This window comes from Pelophylax lessonae (assembly GCF_965119305.1).
Source record: "Pelophylax lessonae genome assembly, chromosome: 7".
NCBI lineage: Eukaryota > Metazoa > Chordata > Amphibia > Anura > Ranidae > Pelophylax > Pelophylax lessonae.
Genome location: NC_138774.1, coordinates 104,821,983 through 104,842,687, shown reverse-complemented (window position 1 = coordinate 104,842,687; position 20,705 = coordinate 104,821,983). Strand labels below are relative to the sequence as shown.

Genomic DNA, 20,705 nt, shown 5'->3' with positions numbered 1-20,705 from the left:
AGATCTTTCGTCCGCCGACGTTTGTATGACGACGATCTGCGTGTGTGTACGGGGCTTAATGCCCCATACACACGTGCAGATTATCTGCAGACTTTTGTCTGCAGACTTACCAAAACCATATAATATGAGGTCAAACCTAAACACTTTCAATTTGTATGCAATCCGGCAGGCCCTTGCACTACATAGAAAAGGTAAGTCTGCAGACAAAAGTCTGCAGATAATCTGCACGTGTTTATGGGGCATAACTTAAAACAGCGCTCAACACAAACAATGGATAAGTGGTATTAAGTGTATCATATAAAGTGCAGCTGCTGTGCATCCAAAACAAATGTTGGTAAAATGTATGAAATTTGATTAAAACAGCGCTAGCAACTAATATTATAGCAACAAAGGTGAATCAATATGAGAAATATATAAAATCAATATATAAAGGACCATATATAAATTATATATAAACAATAAACGTTTAATATAAAATATAGTCTCTTAATAAATTCAGAGAAAGTGCTCAAGTGCAAATCCTTATTTCGTCAGTGCAAGTGGGTAAAGTGCTCAAATGCATATCCATCCAGGTGTGCTAAGTGTCCGCATGAGTGACCCTCCAGGTCCCCTACTCACCACAATATGGATGGCTCAGCGTATTTGGGTATAATCGTGGGACTGCAACGTCCGTGCTCCAAGTTTTCACCCAAGTTAGAATCGCTCCGTTGGGATAAAGATGGCGTTTTCCCGGTATATGTGGATGAAAAAGGGGCCAATAGTGTAGTATGTTCAATAAATATATTTATTCCCCCACACTTTAGATAATACTTACAAGATTAAGCATGTAAGATAGCGATGTTACAAAGCAGGAAACGCCGCTGTTGGCGTTCGTTCCACCGAGACCAGGAAGCCCGACCGGAAGTGACGTTACGTGGCTACCACGCCGGAAATACGTCAACGCGTTTCACCCTAATAGTGGGCGTTTTCAAAAAGACATCATTTCCGGGTACGGCCAGTCTATTTATACCCCGCTTGGATACAGTTCATATCCGGGATATGTAATACATCCGGTGTCATACTCTAGCTCATAATTAATAGTAGAGCTGTATATTGGGGCATTTTTTTACAATATATATTCAATTTTATTCCATTCCCAAATTAATATATCTCAAATTAATACAATATTCATATTGTGACCGCCGGTACTGCTTCCTGTTTACATAAATGAATCGAAGGATAATCATTACAAAACTTATAAATTTCAATAAATTTAATATACTTATACAGTGACGATATGTATGTGAAGTGCAAAAGGTAATAATGTGCTGAAATTGGATAATAATTTATGGTGTCTGTGTCTATATTAATAATTTATATAAATAAATAAAGTGCGTGAAAAGTGTCATATAGAGTGGATAAGTAGATAAATAAATGTAGGGAGCACGTTCTGAACATCAAAAAAGGCTTCCAGAACCATAGCCTCTCCCACCATTTCAAAACTAGACACAACAAAGACCCTACCCTCCTCACCTTCTGTGCAATAGACCGAGTTGAGCCTCACTGGAGAGGTGGCAATCTAAAAAAAGGCCATCTCCCAGAATGAGACCCAATGGATCCATCGGATGGAAACTTTGAAACCAAAAGGGTTAAATATAGATATTGATGTAAACTGCTTTTTATCCAACTGGTAAGCCATTTTAAAATAAATATTAGTTTTAAAATGTTTTAGAATGTCCATTATTTTAGAACATTTTAATTTATCATAACCCAATATTATCCTGCTATGACATTTCCTGCTAATAGATATAGATGCCCACAGTTCTTAATAAAAAAAAAAAAAAAAAAAAAAAAATTCTTTATGATATCAATTTTAATGAATACTGTTTGTCTAAATATTTTAAATAGTAGAAATAAAATTTGTTTTTAATAATTTATTATATTACTAACATTCAAATAAATATAAATATACTTGTTCTCCCAGTAATTTCCAAGCCAGTATCCCCTTATATATTGTCACTTTTATTATTGAGGTTTATTATGCACAATTTTTCACTAATTATGCACCAATTTAATATAATTGATTAAATAAATTAATTAATATCAAATAGAATTTTATTATCGCAAAAACCACATTTATTTATCTACTTATCCACTCTATATGACACTTTTCACGCACTTTATTTATTTATATAAATTATTAATATAGACACAGATACCATAAATTATTATCCAATTTCAGCACATTATTACCTTTTGCACTTCACATACATATCGTCACTGTATAAGTATATTAAATTTATTGAAATTTATAAGTTTTGTAATGATTATCCTTCGATTCATTTATGTAAACAGGAAGCAGTACCGGCGGTCACAATATGAATATTGTATTAATTTGAGATATATTAATTTGGGAATGGATTAAAATTGAATATATATTGTAAAAAAATGCCAGAATATACAGCTCTACTATTAATTATGAGCTAGAGTATGACACCGGATGTATTACATATCCCGGATATGAACTGTATCCAAGCGGGGTATAAATAGACTGGCCGTACCCGGAAATGATGTCTTTTTGAAAACGCCAACTATTAGGGTGAAACGCGTTGACGTATTTCCGGCGTGGTAGCCACGTAACGTCACTTCCGGTCGGGCTTCCTGGTCTCGGTGGAACGCACGCCAACAGCGGCGTTTCCTGCTTTGTAACATCGCTATCTTACATGCTTAATCTTGTAAGTATTATCTAAAGTGTGGGGGAATAAATATATTTATTGAACATACTACACTATTGGCCCCTTTTTCATCCACATATACCGGGAAAACGCCATCTTTATCCCAACGGAGCGATTCTAACTTGGATGAAAACTTGGAGCACGGACGTTGCAGTCCCACGATTATACCCAAATACGCTGAGCCATCCATATTGTGGTGAGTAGGGGACCTGGAGGGTCACTCATGCGGACACTTAGCACACCTGGATGGATATGCATTTGAGCACTTTACCCTCATACATTTGTGTCCCCATCAGAGCCCCCCACCCCTGCACATTTGTATCCCCATCAGAGTCTCACCCCTCCACATTTGTATCCCCATCAGAGTCCCCCCCCTCCACATTTGTATCCCCATCAGAGTCCCCCCCCTCCACATTTGTGTCCCCATCAGAGTTCCCCCCCTGCACATTTGTGTCCCCATCAGAGTCCCCCCCCTGCACATTTGTGTCCCCATCAGAGTCCCCCCCCTGCACATTTGTGTCCCCATCAGAGTCCCCCCCCCCTGCACATTTGTATCCCCATCAGAGTCTCACCCCTGCACATTTGTGTCCCCATTAGAGCCCCCCCTTGCACATCTGTGTCCCGATCAGAGCCCCTCCCTGCACATCTGTGTCCCTTTTAGGCCCCCCCCCCCTGCACATCTGTGTACCTATCAGAGTCCCTTCCTGCATATTTGTTCCCTACCAGAATCTCCCCGCATATTTGTGTCCACATCAGAGCCCCCACTACTGCACATTTGTGTCCCCATCAGAGCCCCACTTCCCCCTGCACATTATTTCCCATCCGAATCTCCCCGCATATTTGTGTCCCCATCAGAGCCCCCCTTCCTCCCCGTACATTTGTGTCCCCATCAGAATCTCCCTGCATATTTGTGTCCCCACCAGAATCTCCCGCATATTTGTGTCCCCATCAAAGCCACCCTTCCCCGCTGCACATTTGTGCCCCACCAGAATCTCCCCGCATATTTGTGTCCCCATCAAAGTCCCCCTTCCTCCCTGCACATTTGTGTCCCCATCAGAATCTCCCCACGCATTTGTGTCCCCATCAGAATCACCCCGCGCATTTGTGTCCCCATTAAAGCCCCTCTTCCCCCCTGCTCATTTGTGTCCCATCAGAATCTCCCTGCACATTTGTGTCCCCATCAGAATCTCCCCGCACATTTGTGTCCCCATCAGAATCTCCCCGCACATTTGTGTCCCCATCAGAATCTCCCCGCACATTTGTGTCCCCTATCAGAATCTCCCTGCACATTTGTGTCCCCTCATAGCCCCCCTTACCCTCTGCACATTTGTGCCCCACCAGAATCTCCCAGCATATTTGTGTCCCCATCAGAGCCCCCCCTGCACATTTGTGTCCCCATCAGAATCTCCCTGCACATTTGTGTCCCTCCCCCTCAGAGCCCCCCTTCCCCCTGCACATTTATGCCCTATCAGAATCTCCCCGCATATTTGTGTCCCCCATCGGCACTCCTCTGCACATTTGTGTCCCCATAAGCAACCCCAGTGCATATTTGTGTCCCCTTTAGAGCCCCCACCCCCTCACATTTGTGTCCCCATCAGCACCATTCCACACATTGTGTACCCATCAGTCTTCCTGCACATTTGTGTCTGCCTACAGTGTGCCTGATTAGACTGGCTTATTAGTGCAGATCCGCTGCACCTTTCAGCCCCACTGTTACACAGGCACGCTGTATGCAAAGGTACAGCAATAAAGGACACTGATGTTAACAGTAGGGCGAGAGCCCGGAGGTGAAGCAGGTCTGCATTAAAGTACTTTATTGGCTGCTAGGAAGCCAGCAGTCCTAGCAACCAAACACAAAACGAGGCATCTAAAGGGATGGGCCTTGTCAAGTTGTGGGACCTGCGCTGCATTCTGCAGAGGGGTAAGCATGCAGCACAATTCCCACAACCCCCCAACGATTGTGAGTACTCTAGCTGCGGGATGGAAAAAATGCCCTAGCAGTCTGAATGTGGCCCGTGGGGTGTACTTTGATGACCCCTGGTCTTGGGGTGCTGCGAATGGAGTTTTTGAGCTTAGTGTGGTAAAAACTCGCAGTTCAGCTACGAATTTACCACTCCCTTAAAGGAATTGTAAAGTCAGAAGGTTTTTTTATCTTAATGCATTCCATGCATTAAGATAAAAAAAAGCCTTCTGTGTGCAGCAGCCTCCCTCAGCCCCCCTAATACTTACCTGAGCCCCATCTCTAATCCAGTGATGTCCACGACTGTCTCAGACATCCAGGGCTCCCCTCCTCATTGGCTAAGACACAGCAGCAGCGTCATTGGCTCCTGCTGGTGTCAATCAAAGTCAGTTAGCCAATGAGGAGAGATAAGGCGGGGCCGAATCACAGCTCTGTCTTAATAGATACACGGAGCTGTGACTCAGCTCAGGTGCCCCCATAGCAGCTTGCTGTGGGGGCACTCAAATAGCGGGGAGGGGCCAGGAGAGCTGAAGAGGGACCAGAGAAGAGAGGGATCCAGGCTGCTCTGTGCAAAACCAACTGTACAGAGGAGGTAAGTATGACATGTTTGTTTTTTTATTGAAAAAAAAGAGACTTTTAAAATCACTTTGACAGTCGGTTCACACTGAGGCGACATGACTCCTTACTACTTCGGGGGCGACTTGTGCATTACCATGCACCACGACTTCGGAGCGACTTGCAGGGGAGCGACTTGCAGGGACTTCACATAATGGAAGTCTATGCAAGTCGCTCCGAGGTCACCCCAAAATAGTACAGGACCCTTTTTCTAAGTCGGAGCGACTTGTGTCGCACCTATTAGGACGGGTCCTGTAGCGCTCAATGGACCGCGAGGGAGCGCGACTTGTCAGGCTGACAAGTCGCCTGACAAGTCGCGCTAGTGTAAACCGGCTCTAAAGCTGAACTCCAGAATAAGTAATTATCAAAATAATTATATTTCTCATGCATATTCATCCTAGAATTTCGGTGTGCGTTGTGTGTGTTTTTTTTTTCTAGATCTGTGCAGTAACCCATAGTGAAGCTTTGCTTCTGTGCAGGAGCTTCCTTTAATAGAGACTGGTCCCTGCTGCTCTCCTTGTGCAGGGTGACTGGTCTTGTCTCCGCCCCCACCTGTAGTGTTCAGCAGGTAGCAAGTGGTGGGTGGGGCCTGCCCAGTCCCTCCCACAGCTCTGCTCTCTGCAAAGACTATGAACAACGCAGTGATGATTTCACCACTACTTTAACAAGGTAGTCTCTTGGTTTGCAAAAACATTTGATGCACACAAAGTGGATTTAGATCCTTTGTGGCAATTGAGCAATATATTTTTAAATTATAGTTTTCATGCCCGGAGCTTTAAGCTGCAAGGCAGCAAAATGGAGTTGTACACATGCCGCAGCCACTGCAAAATTTATACCCTGTTACTTTTGGCGAGCAGTAGTGCCGTCGGACTCAACCCATTCAAGTAAATGATGCAGAATATTCCGATTGCACATATATATGGAAATGGTTGAAAACAAATGGGTGCTGTAGCAACAGCAACTGAATGCCTGGTCCTTCTCTGTGCTCTGTCGTTCTCTCAGCCAGGCCTATGCAACTATTGTATTGATGTAAGGGTTGGCTGGGGAATCACAATATGCAGCAGGGGACCAGGAATTTAGTGTACCGAATGCTGAAGTATCTTCAGCAGGGGTATCTCGGGCTGTCCAAAGCAGTGTCATGGGCAGTGGAACAAGTAGGTATGAAGCAGTTTATTTTTCCAGGTGGGATGGTTTTTGTTCTCTGGTACCCAGATGTCTCTCTTAAAAGAAGTATCACCAAACTCTGAAAATCCTTGTTGATTCCCCCTGGATTTTTCTGTTTGTCCTATAGCTCTACCCCAGACTGAGGCCCAATTTATGGGTGTTTCTTTGGGAGGAGGTACAGACAACCACAAAAGGACAGACAACAGAGCAGGCATGCTTTCCTTGGGGGAGAGATTCTAGACTACTAGCTTACAGCTTGTGTTGTAAATGATGGTGCATGCAAGCACCATGAATCACAACAACTCAAGCAAGTACACTGGTCTCTCACCAACTCCTTTACAAAGTAAGTTGGAGTGCCTGCAGAATGGCAGAAATGGTCAGATGGTCAAATGGACCAGAGGTTTTCAAACACTCTAAACAGAGGACTGGTTTAGTGTCTTTCAGGCTTTAATGGGGCCGGACCATGGCCAGTGGAAATAGAAAATGCCCCGATGTCAGTGGGAGTAAACAAGGCCCCATTTTTTGTGTCAATAGGAGAAATAGTGCCACATCCATGGTTTCAGTGAGAGGAATAGTGCCCCTTCATTGAAATCATTAGGAGGAATAGTGCCTCATTATTGGTGTCAGTGGGTGGAATAGTGCCCCATCCCTGGTGTCAGTGGGAGGAATAGTGTCCCGTCCCTGGTGTCAGTGGGAGGAATAGTGCCCCTTCCCTGGTGTCAGTGGGAGGAATAGTGTCCCTTCCCTGGTGTCAGTGGGAGGAATAGGGTCCCGCCCCTGGTGTCAGTGGGAGGAATAGGGTCCCGCCCCTGGTGTCAGTGGGAGGAATAAAGTCCCATCCCTGGTGTCAGTGGGAGGAATAGGGTCCAGTCCCTAGTGTCAGTGGGAGGAATGGGGTCCAGTCCCTGGTGTCAGTGGGAGGAATAGGGTCCCGTCCCTGGTGTCAGTGGGAGGAATAGGGTCCCGTCCCTGGTTTCAGTGGGAGGAATAGGGTCCAGTCCCTGGTGTCAGTGAGAGGAATAGGGTCCAGTCCCTGGTGTCAGTGAGAGGAATAGCGTCCCGTCCCTGGTGTCAGTGGGAGGAATAGCATCCTGTCCCTGGTGTCAGTGGGAGGAATAGCGTCCTGTCCCTGGTGTCAGTGGGAGGAATAGCGTCCTGTCCCTGGAATAGTGCCTCAAGGGTTGGCTAAAGGCAAGCAAAGGGCCACATCCGGCCCCCAGGCCGCAGTTTGAAGACCATAGGTCTGGACGTTTATGGCTCAGTACTGTGTACCACATGCTTCAGGTTCTTGTCACCCAGGTTATCACAGCTGTTTTGCCTCTTTCTACTCGCTGTACAGAAGCTCAATGCCTCATCCAGGTGGCATTAAGAGGAGGAGCAACGTGTACGTCTGGATCTGGGGGCAGGACGTCTGTGTGTATTGTCTGTTATGCCCCCTGTAGAGTTTACAGATTTTCTTCTCTTTTTTTTTTTTTTTTTTTTAATTTTCAAGTTGTACTTTTGCTTGTCAAAAAGCAATAGTATTGTTTGTTTATGAAACTTGGTTTTATTTATAAAAAAGTAATATATCACAATGGCTAAGGCTCCATGTACACGGGACGTTAGAAAAAACGTGCTGCAAAGCTAGTTCTGACGCCGGAAAAAGCAGCTGTTAAACGTGCTTTCAGTAGCTTTTTCCATTGGCGTTATTGCACGTTTGGCCACGTTGCTTTTAGCAGCGTTTTTTCTGCCTCCATTCAAAATCAATGGTTCCCTATGGGAGCCTATTGATTTGAATGGAAGTCGCACCGCAAGTCGGATCAGGATGATCCGACTTGCGGTGCGACTTGCGCTGTGAGAATCTTGAGGGGGAACTCCACGCCAAAAATGGGAAAAAAAACTGCGTGGGGGTCCCCCCCCGGTTCCAAACCAGGTCCTTCGGGTCTGGTATGGAATTTGAGGGTAGCCCCACGCCGAAAAAAAAACGGCGTGGGGTCCCCCCCAAAGTCCATACCAGACCCTTATCCGAGCATGCAGCCTGGTAGGGCAGGAAGGGGGAGGGGACGAGCGAGCTCTTTTGCTGTCCGCTCTTCTGCTCTTTTGCCCTCGGCTCTTCTTCTTCCTCTGGTCCTCCTCAGACGATGTCTCCAGTGATTATGCCGGACTCTGGTCTCTTCAGCTTGTTATATAGCCATTGTGGGCGTGGCCTCAGGGTGACGTCATCAGGAGGCCCGCTCCTTATGTCACAGATGACGCCCTTGTCCTCATCAACATGGGGGCAAGGTGCTTTGGGGTGGGGGGTGCAGAGCTCCACCTGCCCCAAAGTACCAACACCCCCCCATGTTGAGGGCTTGTGGCCTGGTCCAGGGGGGGGGAGGTGGGGCCGCTCGTCCCCTCCCCCTTCCTGCCCTACCGGGCTGCATGCTCGGATAAGGGTCTGGTATGGATTTTGGGGGGGACCCCACGCTGTTTTTTTCGGCGTGGGGCAACCCTCAAATTCCATACCAGACCCGAAGGGCCTGGTTTGGAACCTGGGGGGGACCCCCACGCAATTTTTTTCCCATTTTTGGCATGCAGTTCCCCCTCAAGATTCTCACAGATCATCCTGATCCGACTTGCGGTGCGACTTCCATTCAAATCAATAGGCTCCCATAGGGAACCATTGATTTTGAATGGGAGAAAAAAAAACATATAACGTGGCTGAACATACTTCATCACGTTCGGTCGCGTTCGGTCCCGTTTTTGCGTTTGAAATGCCGGGAAACACACGTTCGAACGCAAATAATTGCGTTGCAGAAAACGTCCCTGAACTCAACTGCCTGCAAATGACTGTAAACGACCCTGTGTAAATGATTAATTGAGGCATAATTTGTTCAGGAGCCTTTTAGACTGATACCGGGACAGATACAGACAGATCAGTTAATGTAATAAATTATCTGGATATGGTTGTGTTTTCATGCTACTAACCCACACTGTTTTGTCTTGTAAGATGTATTTAAAGTGATACTCACCCTATGAAATTACATTAAAAAAAGCGAATGGTTTTCATAAGCCATATATACATACCTAAACCTAGTATGTTCATTTTATTTAATGCGATTCTACAAATTGTCTCCATTTCCTTCTATTTTTTTTTTTTTTTTTTTGATAGGATTAGCTTAAACAGGGTTGTTTTTTTTACTTCTCTGCATGCACTGCTATTTATATGTGGATTTTTTGAGCTGCACTGTGTAAGTGGCTTATTCCATCAGGTTAGTGTGATTGCAGTGCCCATTTCTTTGTACTCATAGGAACATCCAGTAAAGAACCATTAACATGTGATCAGGAGGACACACAGCAAAATGAAGAATCATGAAAATGAGGAAAGAAAGGTATTTAAATATTGTGAAAACAGCAGATGTGTCCGATTACATTAAAGTGATACTAGAGTAAGCTGGGTATGCTGTGGATGTTTAGGGTTCCCCCTGTCATGAATCATATCACTTCCCAAAGACTTTTTGAATGTGAGATCTACGGTAATTTTCTGATGTTTCAGGTGTACTGAAATGCACTAATTCTGATATGTACAGTACTAACAGAATATTGAAAGTTAATAAGAAAACTTGTAGACAATCTAGCTTAGTCATCAGTTCTGCTTTATGCACCTTAGCAACCTTTGATACCAGGCAAGAAAAGGCAAGGACCGTCAAAGAGCTGAACAAAGATCTTCAACTGCCAGCAAGAGCACAGAGTGAAAACAGCTCCAGAAAAGGTGGGATATCTATCTATCTATCTATCTATCTATCTATCTATCTATCTATCTATCTATCTATCTATCTATCTATCTATCTATCTATCTATCTATCTATCTATCTATCTATCTATCTATCTCTACAGTATCATAGTTTTTTAAAACTGAACAGAAAATGGGACTTGGAGTCTAATCAAGTACAGTGCCTTGAAAAAGTATTCCTACCCCTTGAAATTTTCAACATTTTGCCATGTTACAGCCAAAATCGTAAATGTATTTTATTGGGATTTTATGTGATAGACCAACAATAAGTGGCACATAAGTGAATTTGAATAAGTGAAGTTGAAGGAAAATGATAAATTGTTTTCAAAATGTTTTACAAATAAACATCTGAAAGTGTGGCGTGCATTTGTATTCAGCCCCTTTTAAGCTGGATACACACTATACAACTTTTGCTGTTTGATTTCCTTTGGAGTCAATTCGCTCAGTCATGGCCTCCCTGCAGGGAGAGGTATTTCTAGCATCCATAGACATCAAGGATGCATACCAAGTGCCAATCTTTCAGGCCCATAAAAGGTTTTTTATGCTTTGCAGTAGAAAACCATTATTTTCAGTTTGTGGTTCTGCCCTTCAGGTTGGCCACTGCTCCAAGAGTGTTCACAAAGATCCTAGCTCCAGTATTGGCTGCTCTAAGGTCTCAAGGGATATCAGTGATAGGATATCTAGACAATCTATTACTAATAGACTGATCGGCTTCGGCTCTAAGCCGGAACATGTTCAGTTCTTAGAACACGTCTGGGTTGGATTCTGAACTTGGCAAAGTCAGCATTACAGCTGGTCCAGCGTCTGGAATATATGGGTTTCCTTGTGGACACAATACAGGCAACGGTATTCTTGCCAACAACAAAAGGTCACAGACCTGAAGGATTTGATGCAGTCTGTAAGAAGGAAAAAGTATCCTTCTGTACGTTTTTGCATGAGGTTTTTAGGGAAGATGGTGTCCTCGTTCACAGCGGTCCCTTATACTCCATTCCATGCTGGACCTTTACAGAACAACATTCTGTCAGCATGGACCAGAAAGGTCCAGTAAATAGATGGGTGCATGTCTCTGGTACCAAGAGTACGTCAGAGTCTAAGTTGGTGGTTGTTAACCAGAAATTTTGAAAAAGGGGAATCCTTTCTTCCAGTAGTCTGGAAAGTAGTGACTACAGAAGCCAGTCTCTCCAGGGAAAGTGGTCTTGGGTAGAAAAGTCTTTCCATCAATATCTCGGAAATCTGTAGAGTTTGTCGGGCTTTAAAGTACTGGACGCCCAGACTTCGGTGTTACCCTGTCAGGGTACAATCCAACAATGCCACAGCTGTGGCTTATATCAACCATCAGGGAGGCAGCAAAAGTCAGTCAGCCCAGAAGAAGGTGAATCTCATCAAATTCTGGGCAGAGAAATTTTTTCCATGCCTATCAGCGGTTTTCATTCCAGGAATAGAAAACTGGCAGGCAGTCAACAGATGTTTCTGGGGGAATCTGCCAACGCTGGGGGATCCCAGATGTAGGTCTGTTGGCATCCAGGTTCAACAACAAATTGAAGAGATTTGTGTCCAGGACCAGGGATCCACTCACAGTCCACTCGCAGTTGGAGTAGGTGCCTTGGTGACTCCGTGGGAGGAATTTTCCCTGATCTATGCCTTTCCTCCAGTGCAACGGTTGCCGCGTCTTCTGCACAGAATCCAGGTAGAGGGGAAACCAGTAATCCTGGTGGCTCCAGCATGGCCCAGGAGGTTTTGGTATGCACAAATTCCGAAATTGGCAGTGGCGAGAGTTTGGGCTCCTTCACTACGTCCGGACCTGCTCTCTCAAGGTCCGACATTCCAACTTGCTTTACAGTCTTGGCTATTGAAGCCTTGATCTTGAAAGAGCAGGGTATATCTGGCCCTGAAATCTTTACCCTGATAAATACTGGGAAACCAGTCTCTAGAGGCATTATTTACAGAGTCTGGAAATCTTACATTTTCTGGTGTGAGGCTAGGAAATGGCAACCCGAAAATATATGATCCGGATAATACTAGCCTTCTTGCAAGCAGGGGTTGATATGAAATTAGCCTTAAGGGTCAAATTTCAGCCTTATTGTTTTTTCCAGGGACTGATTGCTTGGCATTCCTTAGTCCAAACCTTCGTTCAAGGGGTGGTACTTTTGCTTCCACCAGTGAAGCCACCATTGTGTCCTTGGGATCTAAATTTGGTGCTGGCAGTTTTACAAAACAGCCTTTTGAGCCCATTTGGTCCTTTTGGTTGCAGTAACTTCAGCCAGAAGAGTATCAGAATTAGCAGCTCTCTCTTGTAAAGAGCCATTCTTGATATTGCATCAAGATAGGATGATTCTTTGTCCACACCCAGCTTTTTTGCCCAAGGTGGTGTCCGCTTTTTATTTGAATCAGGACATTATACTGCCTTTCTTCTTTCCAAATTCCCAAACAGCAGAGGAAAAGTTATTACATTCTCTTGATGTAGTATGTGCATTCAAGATTTATTTGAAAAGGTCAGCTCAAATTCGTGAGACCGACATTTTGTTTGTGCTGCCAGAAGGGCCCAGGAAAGGGAAGGCAGCATCTAAATCTACTATTTCTCAATGGATTCGCCAGGTTATTATCCAGGCGAATGGTTTGGTTTAAAAGGGAAGGTTCCACCTTTTCTTGGTAAAGACACACTCTATCAGAAGAGTAGTTGCCCCTTGGGCAGTGCGCCATTAACCACTTAAGCCCCGGAAGATTTTACCCCCATTCCGACCAGGGGGTATTTTGCGATTCGGCACTGCGTGACTTTAACGGACAATTGCGCGGTCGTGCGACGCTGTACCTAAACAAATTTGGCGTCCTTTTTTTCCCACAAAAAGAGCTTTCTTTTGGTGGTATTTGATCACCTGTGCGATTTTTTGATCACGCGCTATAAACAAAAAAAGAGCGTCAATTTTTCAAAAATAGCAATATTTTTCAAATTTTTTTATATGAAATTCCCCAAAAAAAAAATTTAAAAATCAAAATTCTTTTACTTTTTCGGCCAATTTGTTTTATGCTACCTATGTTTGGTAAAAAAAATCGCAAAAAGCGTATTTTGATTGGTTTGCGCAAAAGTTATCGCGTTTACTAACAAAGGGAAAGATTTCTGTCATTTTTGTTGTTTTTTTTTTTAACGTGTAATGGCGGCGATCTGCGATTTTTTTTTGCGGTACTGCGACATTGGGGCGGACAGATCGGACCCTTGACTGACATTTTTGACACTTTTGGGGTTACCAGTGACATTTCTACAGTAATCAGTGCTATATATATGCACTGTTACTGTAAAAATACACTGGTAGTGAAGGGGTTAACTTTATTTGGGAGGGAGGGGCTGTGTGTATCCCTAGGGGCGTGCTTTCTACTGTGATTGGCTGGGGCTTGAGCTGTATGGACACTGATCAACGGATCTACATACTAGATCCGAGTGATCAGTATCCTAACAGCAAGGAGAATGACAGGTGGCTTGTTTACACAAGCTGCCTGACATTCTCCCTCTCCCCCGCCGATCGCCGAGTGACCGGCGGACATCGGGTCCGCCGGTCACACGCGCGGGGGGGGTCCGTGACCACGCGGGAGCGGGAGCGCGCCTCCGGGGGCGCGCGCTCGCTCCCTAGACCCTCACAAGCTAGTGACGTAGCCCTACGTCACTTTGCCTGTGAGGGGCTGACTGCCGACGTAGATCGGCGTTAGGCAGTCGGCAAGTGGTTAAGCTTCTTTGGCTTATATTTGCAAAGCTGCGATTTGTTTGTCAGTGCATATGTTCACCAGATTCTATCAAGTGGATGTAAGGACCCAGGAGGAGTCTGCATTTGGCCGCAGTGTTCTGCGGGCAGCTATGTAGATCTTCTGTGGTCTGATGGCGGTATTCTAGGGTCCCCCCTCCCCTCAATTTCATTGCTTTGGGACGTCCCATATAGTAAAGAATATGGCTGCTTTATGTACCGTGATGTACAATAAAGAAGTATGGATTTTTCCTACAGCTTACCTGTAAAATCCATTTTTGGAGTACTTTATGGATGCAGAGGTCCCTCCCCTCTTGTCTGGGATGTTTATTGCTTGCTACAAAACTGAGGTACTTCCTGTATGGGAGGGGTTATATGGGGGGACTTCCTGTCTGATTGGTTGCCAGTGTCTATTCACCTATAGGTAGCGTATAACCCATATAGTAATGAATATGGCTGCTCTGTGTTCAGTGATGTACTCCAAGAAATTGATTTTACAGGTAAGCTGTAGGAAAAATCTATATATTATAGTGAATCATTTCATTGCTATTTAGGCACATAAATGAACACAAGTTTGTTCACTATGTGAGCAGTGCTGAGCTTAACCCTTTCACTGCCAGGTCTGTACGGCGTACGGACCTACAGCACTGCTTGCAGCTGGCGTACAGACCTCATTTCTCACCCTGCTATAAGTTCATGGTCACTTCTTCAATGACCATGAACTTATTACGGAATTGTTCAGCAATGATCAGAGTTATTAACCTAAAATGTGACCAGCCCCCCCCCCATGCCGCCGCTTCTCTGTCCCCAGCCTCTCCACCTCCCGCTGCTCCCTGTCACCTGCAACTACTCCCCCCACCCTCCTTTCCAAATCCTCCGGTGGAGGAATCCCCGTCCTTTAAGGACCCGGAGGATAGGAAGGCGGAGGCTGTGGCCCGCAATATGTACTCCCTGGCGGGGACTGCACTGAGACCTGTGTTTACTATGGACCTTGTCACGCAGACGTTGACTGAATGGGCGAAGCTACTACGCCATGACTTGGAGGGTAAGCCATCCCCTCCTGCTTTTGGGGAGCTGTTGGACCAGCTGGTGCAGGGGCTGCAATTTGTTTGCGATGCCGTGCTAGACACTGTTCCTTTGTTGGGTCAACTTTCGGTTTCGGGAAGCACGCCGCTGGCGACCAGACGATGGACCTTTGGGAGGGGAATGTACCTGGTGGGGGCTCCTGCCAGGGCCCCCCTTCCTGCTGGAATTGTGTTCGGTGCTATTGGGGTCCGTCATTTTCTTGTGGCTTTTTGTGCTGTAGATCAGCGGCCATGTTTGTGTAGCCTCGGTGGCCATTTTCTTGTGGTTTTTCTCATTTAAATTGGCAGCGGAAATGTTTTTTTTAAAGCTATATGACGGTGATTTTGGCGGTGGGAGCTCTTCCTCATCCCCTAGTGCTGACTCCTGGATCTTTCTCTTCCTGATCGCCGCATGGTGTACAGTTTGCCTGGTGCTGTAAGTGCCTGATCGGAGGTGGTGACTGCTTTTGTGTGGTTCTCTCTCCCTCTCTCTGCTATAGCAGCGGTAGTGCTCTGTGCTGGGCCCAGTGGTGCCGCCAGCATGGTGGGGGTGTCCCTAGCAGTGTTACACACTTTTTTTTGTGTGGTTCCCCTTCTTCTCTAATGGAGTCGCTGGAGCACATTTTCTCACCTAATCCCCTCTCAAAGGCTGTTGCAGTCTTGGAGTCCTTAGTGTTCAAGGTGGATTTGGTCCTGGGAAAACGGGCTAGCAAAAAGCGTCCCTTGCCTTTACCTGCTTCTTCTGTCTCATCAGATCCTGAATCTGATTCGGCCGCCACGGATGCGAGTTACCCTGCTGGGTCTGCATCCACGCACCTTCAAGCTCAGATAGTGAGGATTATTCCTCTGCTCCTCTAGCCATGCATGAAAAGGCGCTGGTGGATGCGCTGATTGTGTCAGTGCGTTAAACTTTGAAAATGGAGGATGCGGCTGATGCTGCGGATCAATTGGTCCAGGGACTACAGTTTGTCTGTAATGCTTTTGGATGCGGCTCCTTTGATTTCCAGACAGTCTGTCTCAGCAGTGGTCCTTTGTCGTATTATCTGGCTGAAATGCTGGTCTGTGGATCAGACTTCTAAGAAGGACTTCTCTGATTTCCCATTTGTGGGGGATCACCTGTTCCGAGCTTCCTTGGATGACATCATTAAGGGTCTCACTGGGGGGGAAGAATTCTCTTCTTTTGCAGGCTTTCAAAGGCAAGGAACCCCGTCATAGATGGGGGCCATTCTTCCCGGCTCATAATAGGCCTTTTCGTCCCCCTCAGGTTCTCAAGACAAGGGATCTAAACCCTTCAGAGCCTCCATCGGAGGTTCCAGGAGGACCTGGTCTGGCAAGTCACAAGCGGGCTCTTCCAGATCCGCAGACAAGGCTTCCTCTGCATGAAGGGGCGCCCTCACTTGTATCTGGGGTGGGGGGACATCTTCGCTGGTTTCCGGATTTGTGTTCCTTCCTGGTAAAGGACAAGTGGGTCGACAAAGTTATTTGGTCTGGCTACAAGATCGAGTCTTGGTCTTATTCTCCGGAAAGGTTCTTCCCTTCCAACCTGTGCTTTTCCCCAGATTGCTTACGGGTTCTTTTTGGGGCGATGCAAGACTTGTTACTTCAAGGGGTGATTGTTCCGGTTCTGACTTCGGAACGTTTTTTAGGGGTTTTACTCAAATCTGTTTACAGTTCCCATTAAGGAAGGCAAGGTACATCCAATTCTGGACCTCAAGGTGCTAAACTGCTTTGTACAGAACAGAACTTCCGAATGGAGTCCATTCGCACGGTAGTGGCGTCCCTACATCAGGGGGAGTTTCTTGCATCTCTCGACATCAAGGACGCTTACCTTCACATTCCAATATGTGCCGGTCATCAGCGCTTCCTCCGCTTTGCCATGGGCCAGAAGCATTATCAGTTTGTGGCGTTACCCTTGAATCTCGCCTCCGCTCCTCGGGTCTTCAAGAAGTGTTGGCCCAGGTACTAGCATTGTTGCGTCAGCGGGGGATGGGATACTGGGGTACCTGGATAATCTTCTTCTGCGATCAGGGTCTCAGACTGCTCTGATGGACAACTTGGAGATTACTCTGCAAACTCTGAGGGTGTTCGGTTTGAATCTGAACCTTCAGAAGTCTGCTCTGGTTCCGTCCACAAGACTGGACTATCTGGGTCTGACTCTGGACTCTGCCTCAGCCAGAGTGTTTCTTCCTCTGGAAAAACTCCAGACAAATCGCAGGAGGCAGTCCAGCTTCTGATGTCCAGCAGACGGTCATCCCTTCAGGCTTGCATGTGGGTGCTGGGCCTGTTCCATTTGCACAGTTCCACGAGAGATCTCTGCAAAAAGAGATCCTGGTGAAATGGGACAAGAATCCTCAGTCTCTAGGCAATCTGATCCTGTTGAGCTGGGGTACGAGAGCAAGAGGGTGCCTGATTTGGTAACTTTCTCAGGCATTTTGACAGGGAAAATACTTTCTCCCCCTGTACTGGACGGTTGTCACCACGAATGCCAGCTTGTCTAGTTGGGGAGTTGTCCTCGACACAGAATGTGTCCATGGGGTCTGGACTCTTTCAGAGTCCAGACTGCCGATAAATGTACTGGAACGCCGAGCGATCAGGCTTTGTCTGGATCATTGAACAATTTATCTTCAGGGGTGTGCGGTACACATATAATCGGACAATGTCATGGCCGTGGTCTATGTCAATCACCAAGGGGGCACAAGAAGTGCCCTGGCAGCTCAGGAGGTGGCCGGTATTCTAAGGTGGGCAGAACGATTAGTTTCAGCCCTCTCTGCTGTACACATTCCAGGGGTGGGAAATTAGCAAGAGGATTATGTCAGGAGGCAGACCTTGTACCAGGGAGAATGGTCGCTTCATCCGGAGGTGTTTTATCAGTTATGTCTCTGGAGGGGTACTCCTGAGATGAACCTGTTGGCCTCTCGTCTCAACAGGAAGGCACAGAGGTTTGTGGCACGGTCTCGGGATCCTCTAACCGACGCCACAGACGCCTTAGTGGCTCTTTGAAACCAGTATCGACTGATTTACGCCTTCCCCCCCTCTCAACTTCTACCAAGACTCCTGGGCAGGTTCGAGGCAGAAGGGATTCCAGTCATTCTAGTGGCTCCAGACTGGCCTCACCAGTATTGGTACGCCAATCTGGTACGGTTAGTTTCCGATGCTCCTTGGAGACTTCCTCTCAGGGAAGATCTGCTGTCCCAAGGGCCAATCTTTCATCCTGCTTTACGCTGGCTTTAATGGCTTGGCTGTTGAAAGCCAGGTGCTGAAAGATAGAGGTTTGTCTGAATCGGTGATTCCTACATTGTTAAAGGCTAGAAAATCTACCTCTAAGAAGATCTTCCATCGTACTTGGAAGATGTACATTGCATGGTGTGAGTCTCTTGGGGTTCACCCTTGCTCCTTTTCGATGGCTTGGATATTGGCTTTCCTCCAACGGGGGGTTGAGCAGCGCCTGGCCCTGAGCGATTTTCTTTCAACTCCCATTGGCCACACACTCCTTCGTGCGTACCTTTTTCCAGGGAGTTCAACACTTGGGTCCTCCATTGAGGTCTTTATTGCCGCCGTGGGACCTCAATTTGATGCTGTCAGTTTTTCAGAAGCCTCCCTTCTAAAATCTTTGGGAGGTTCCCCTGCTTACGTTGTCCCAGAAGGTGGCCTTTTTGGTAGTTATTACTTCTGCGCGCAGGGTGTCGGAGCTGGCGGCTTTGTCTTGTCGTTCACCTTTTCTGGTGGTTCTTCGTCCTTGTCCCTTGTTCCTTCCATAGGTCGTCTCTGATTTCCATTTGAGTGAAGACATTGTGTTGCCTTCCCTATGTCCTAGGCCCAAAAATCCTAAGGAAATTTCCTTGCATTCCCTGGATGTGGTTCAGGCAATCGGTGTACCTGGCAGCTACGGAGTCAGTTCGGAAGTCAGACTCACTATTTGTGCTCATGGATGGACCTTGGAAAGGGTTGGCTGCTTCTACTGTGACCATTTCCAGATGGATCAGGCAAACAGTGATTCAGGCCTATTCAATTAAGGATCAGGTTCTTCCTTTCCCTGTTAGGCACTCTCTACTTGGGTGCTTAGTGCCTCCTGGGCCTTCTGTCAGGCGTCAGTGCTGCAGATTTGCAAGGTGGCCACCTGGTCGTCTGTGCACACTTTCACAAAGTTATATAAGGTGGATGTGTTGGCATCCGTGGAGGCTTCTTTTTGCCGCAAGGTTTTGCAGGCTGCTGTTTAGAGGACCTGGCCCTCTTTGAGGGGGTATTGTTTTTTTTAAGGTGAGCTCCAGTTGTTTGTGGTTGAGCTCCATGTTACCTGGATGGCTACGGTTTAGCCTTGGGAATTTTTTCTTGCTGTTCCCACCCCTCATGTTTAACACTGCTTTGGGACGTCCCAATGGTCAAGAAGATAAGGAGCTGTGTTCGTCAATGAACGAAAGAGAAAATGGGATTTTCACACACCTTAAAATCCATTTCTCTGATGTTCACTCACTGAGTCAGGACCCACCGCTCTGTGGAGTTGGCTTTCTTCTGACACTGCTTGTAACAAAACTGAGTGCCTATAGCTGAGAGTGGGAGTATACCCCCTGGGACTGCCCCATAGGCATAGTCAAGCTTTTTCCTGCCTAGTTTCCTACTCAAAAATCCAATTTTTTCTTTTCCTTGCATGTCCCCCTCAGCTCTACAGTGACTGCACTTGCAAGTGCACTTGCAGCGCACTTGTAGTTCACAGTGGATTTACCTTTAGTAAATCAATCCCATAGAGTACATATAAGTCCATAAATGTGGAAATAGCCAGACAGAAGGCAGTCCGTGGGTGGATACAGCCGTGTCACATAAATCGCATAATTGTGGAAATTGTGATTCCCATCACCAAAAGCAATCCAAGAAGCTCACCTTATTGGTCTGACCCCTGCACTAACAGGATGGTTAAAACTCCTTTGTGTTAGTGAAGTAACCTAGAGCAAGAAACAGCCACACATCCAGATATGGAACTCCACAAGTCTGTCCACGTAGTGCTGTATAAATGATAAGAGGTAAACAGAAGACAAATTGTTCTCTCTGCTTTGATTTTTAAAAGAATCTAAAATCCACTTACTGTACAGGTAAAACCCTTTTTGAAAAAAGTGGCAAAAAACGAGCGCTGAAAACTCAGTGATGGGCCCTCAAGGACTTGTACTCCAAAGAAAAAAATCCTTTTGTAATCAAACAATTGGAAACAGGAGAGGGGGGAGTAAACCAAAGTACAAGTGAGAAAGTCTAAAAAGGAACACTGATTTCAGTTACTTCAACCACCCAAACCATATCTGTGAAAATACAAAAAAAACTCACTGAATAAGAAAGATTATACTTTATTGAAAAAATTCAAAGAAAAACAGAAAAGGTCAAAAAAATTAGCCTAATGGGTTCCAACATGATATTAAAACATGCCAAAGACAAACACTACAAAAGACAAGACACACACATTTAAATGAATAAAAACTCCTCCTTCTCCCCTAAATAAATCATTAGCCCCATATGTAACGGTATGTGGAAACTCTATGTGAATGACCATAAAGATGAAAAAGGCTGGTTAGTGATGCACTTGAATCCTTGGATAAAACAAGTTGGTTATAATCAAAGAAATAATTCTTGACATGTGTCACAAAATCGCATAATTGTGGAAATTGTTATTCCCATCACCAAAAGAAACCCAAGAAGCTCACCTTATTGGTCTGACCCCTGCGC

The 20,705-nt window shown here is 45.8% G+C and overlaps 1 protein-coding gene across 2 annotated transcripts in view; it reads left to right on the top strand.

The window, feature by feature from the left end:
* Positions 1-20,705, top strand: part of TMLHE (trimethyllysine hydroxylase, epsilon) — a 122,997-nt gene that overhangs the window by 1,362 nt on the left and 100,930 nt on the right. For both annotated transcript variants that reach the window (XM_082262682.1, XM_082262683.1), the window contains exon 2: positions 10,082-10,183. The gene's annotated coding sequence lies outside the window, so the exon portion shown is untranslated. The remainder of the gene's footprint in view (positions 1-10,081; positions 10,184-20,705) is intronic.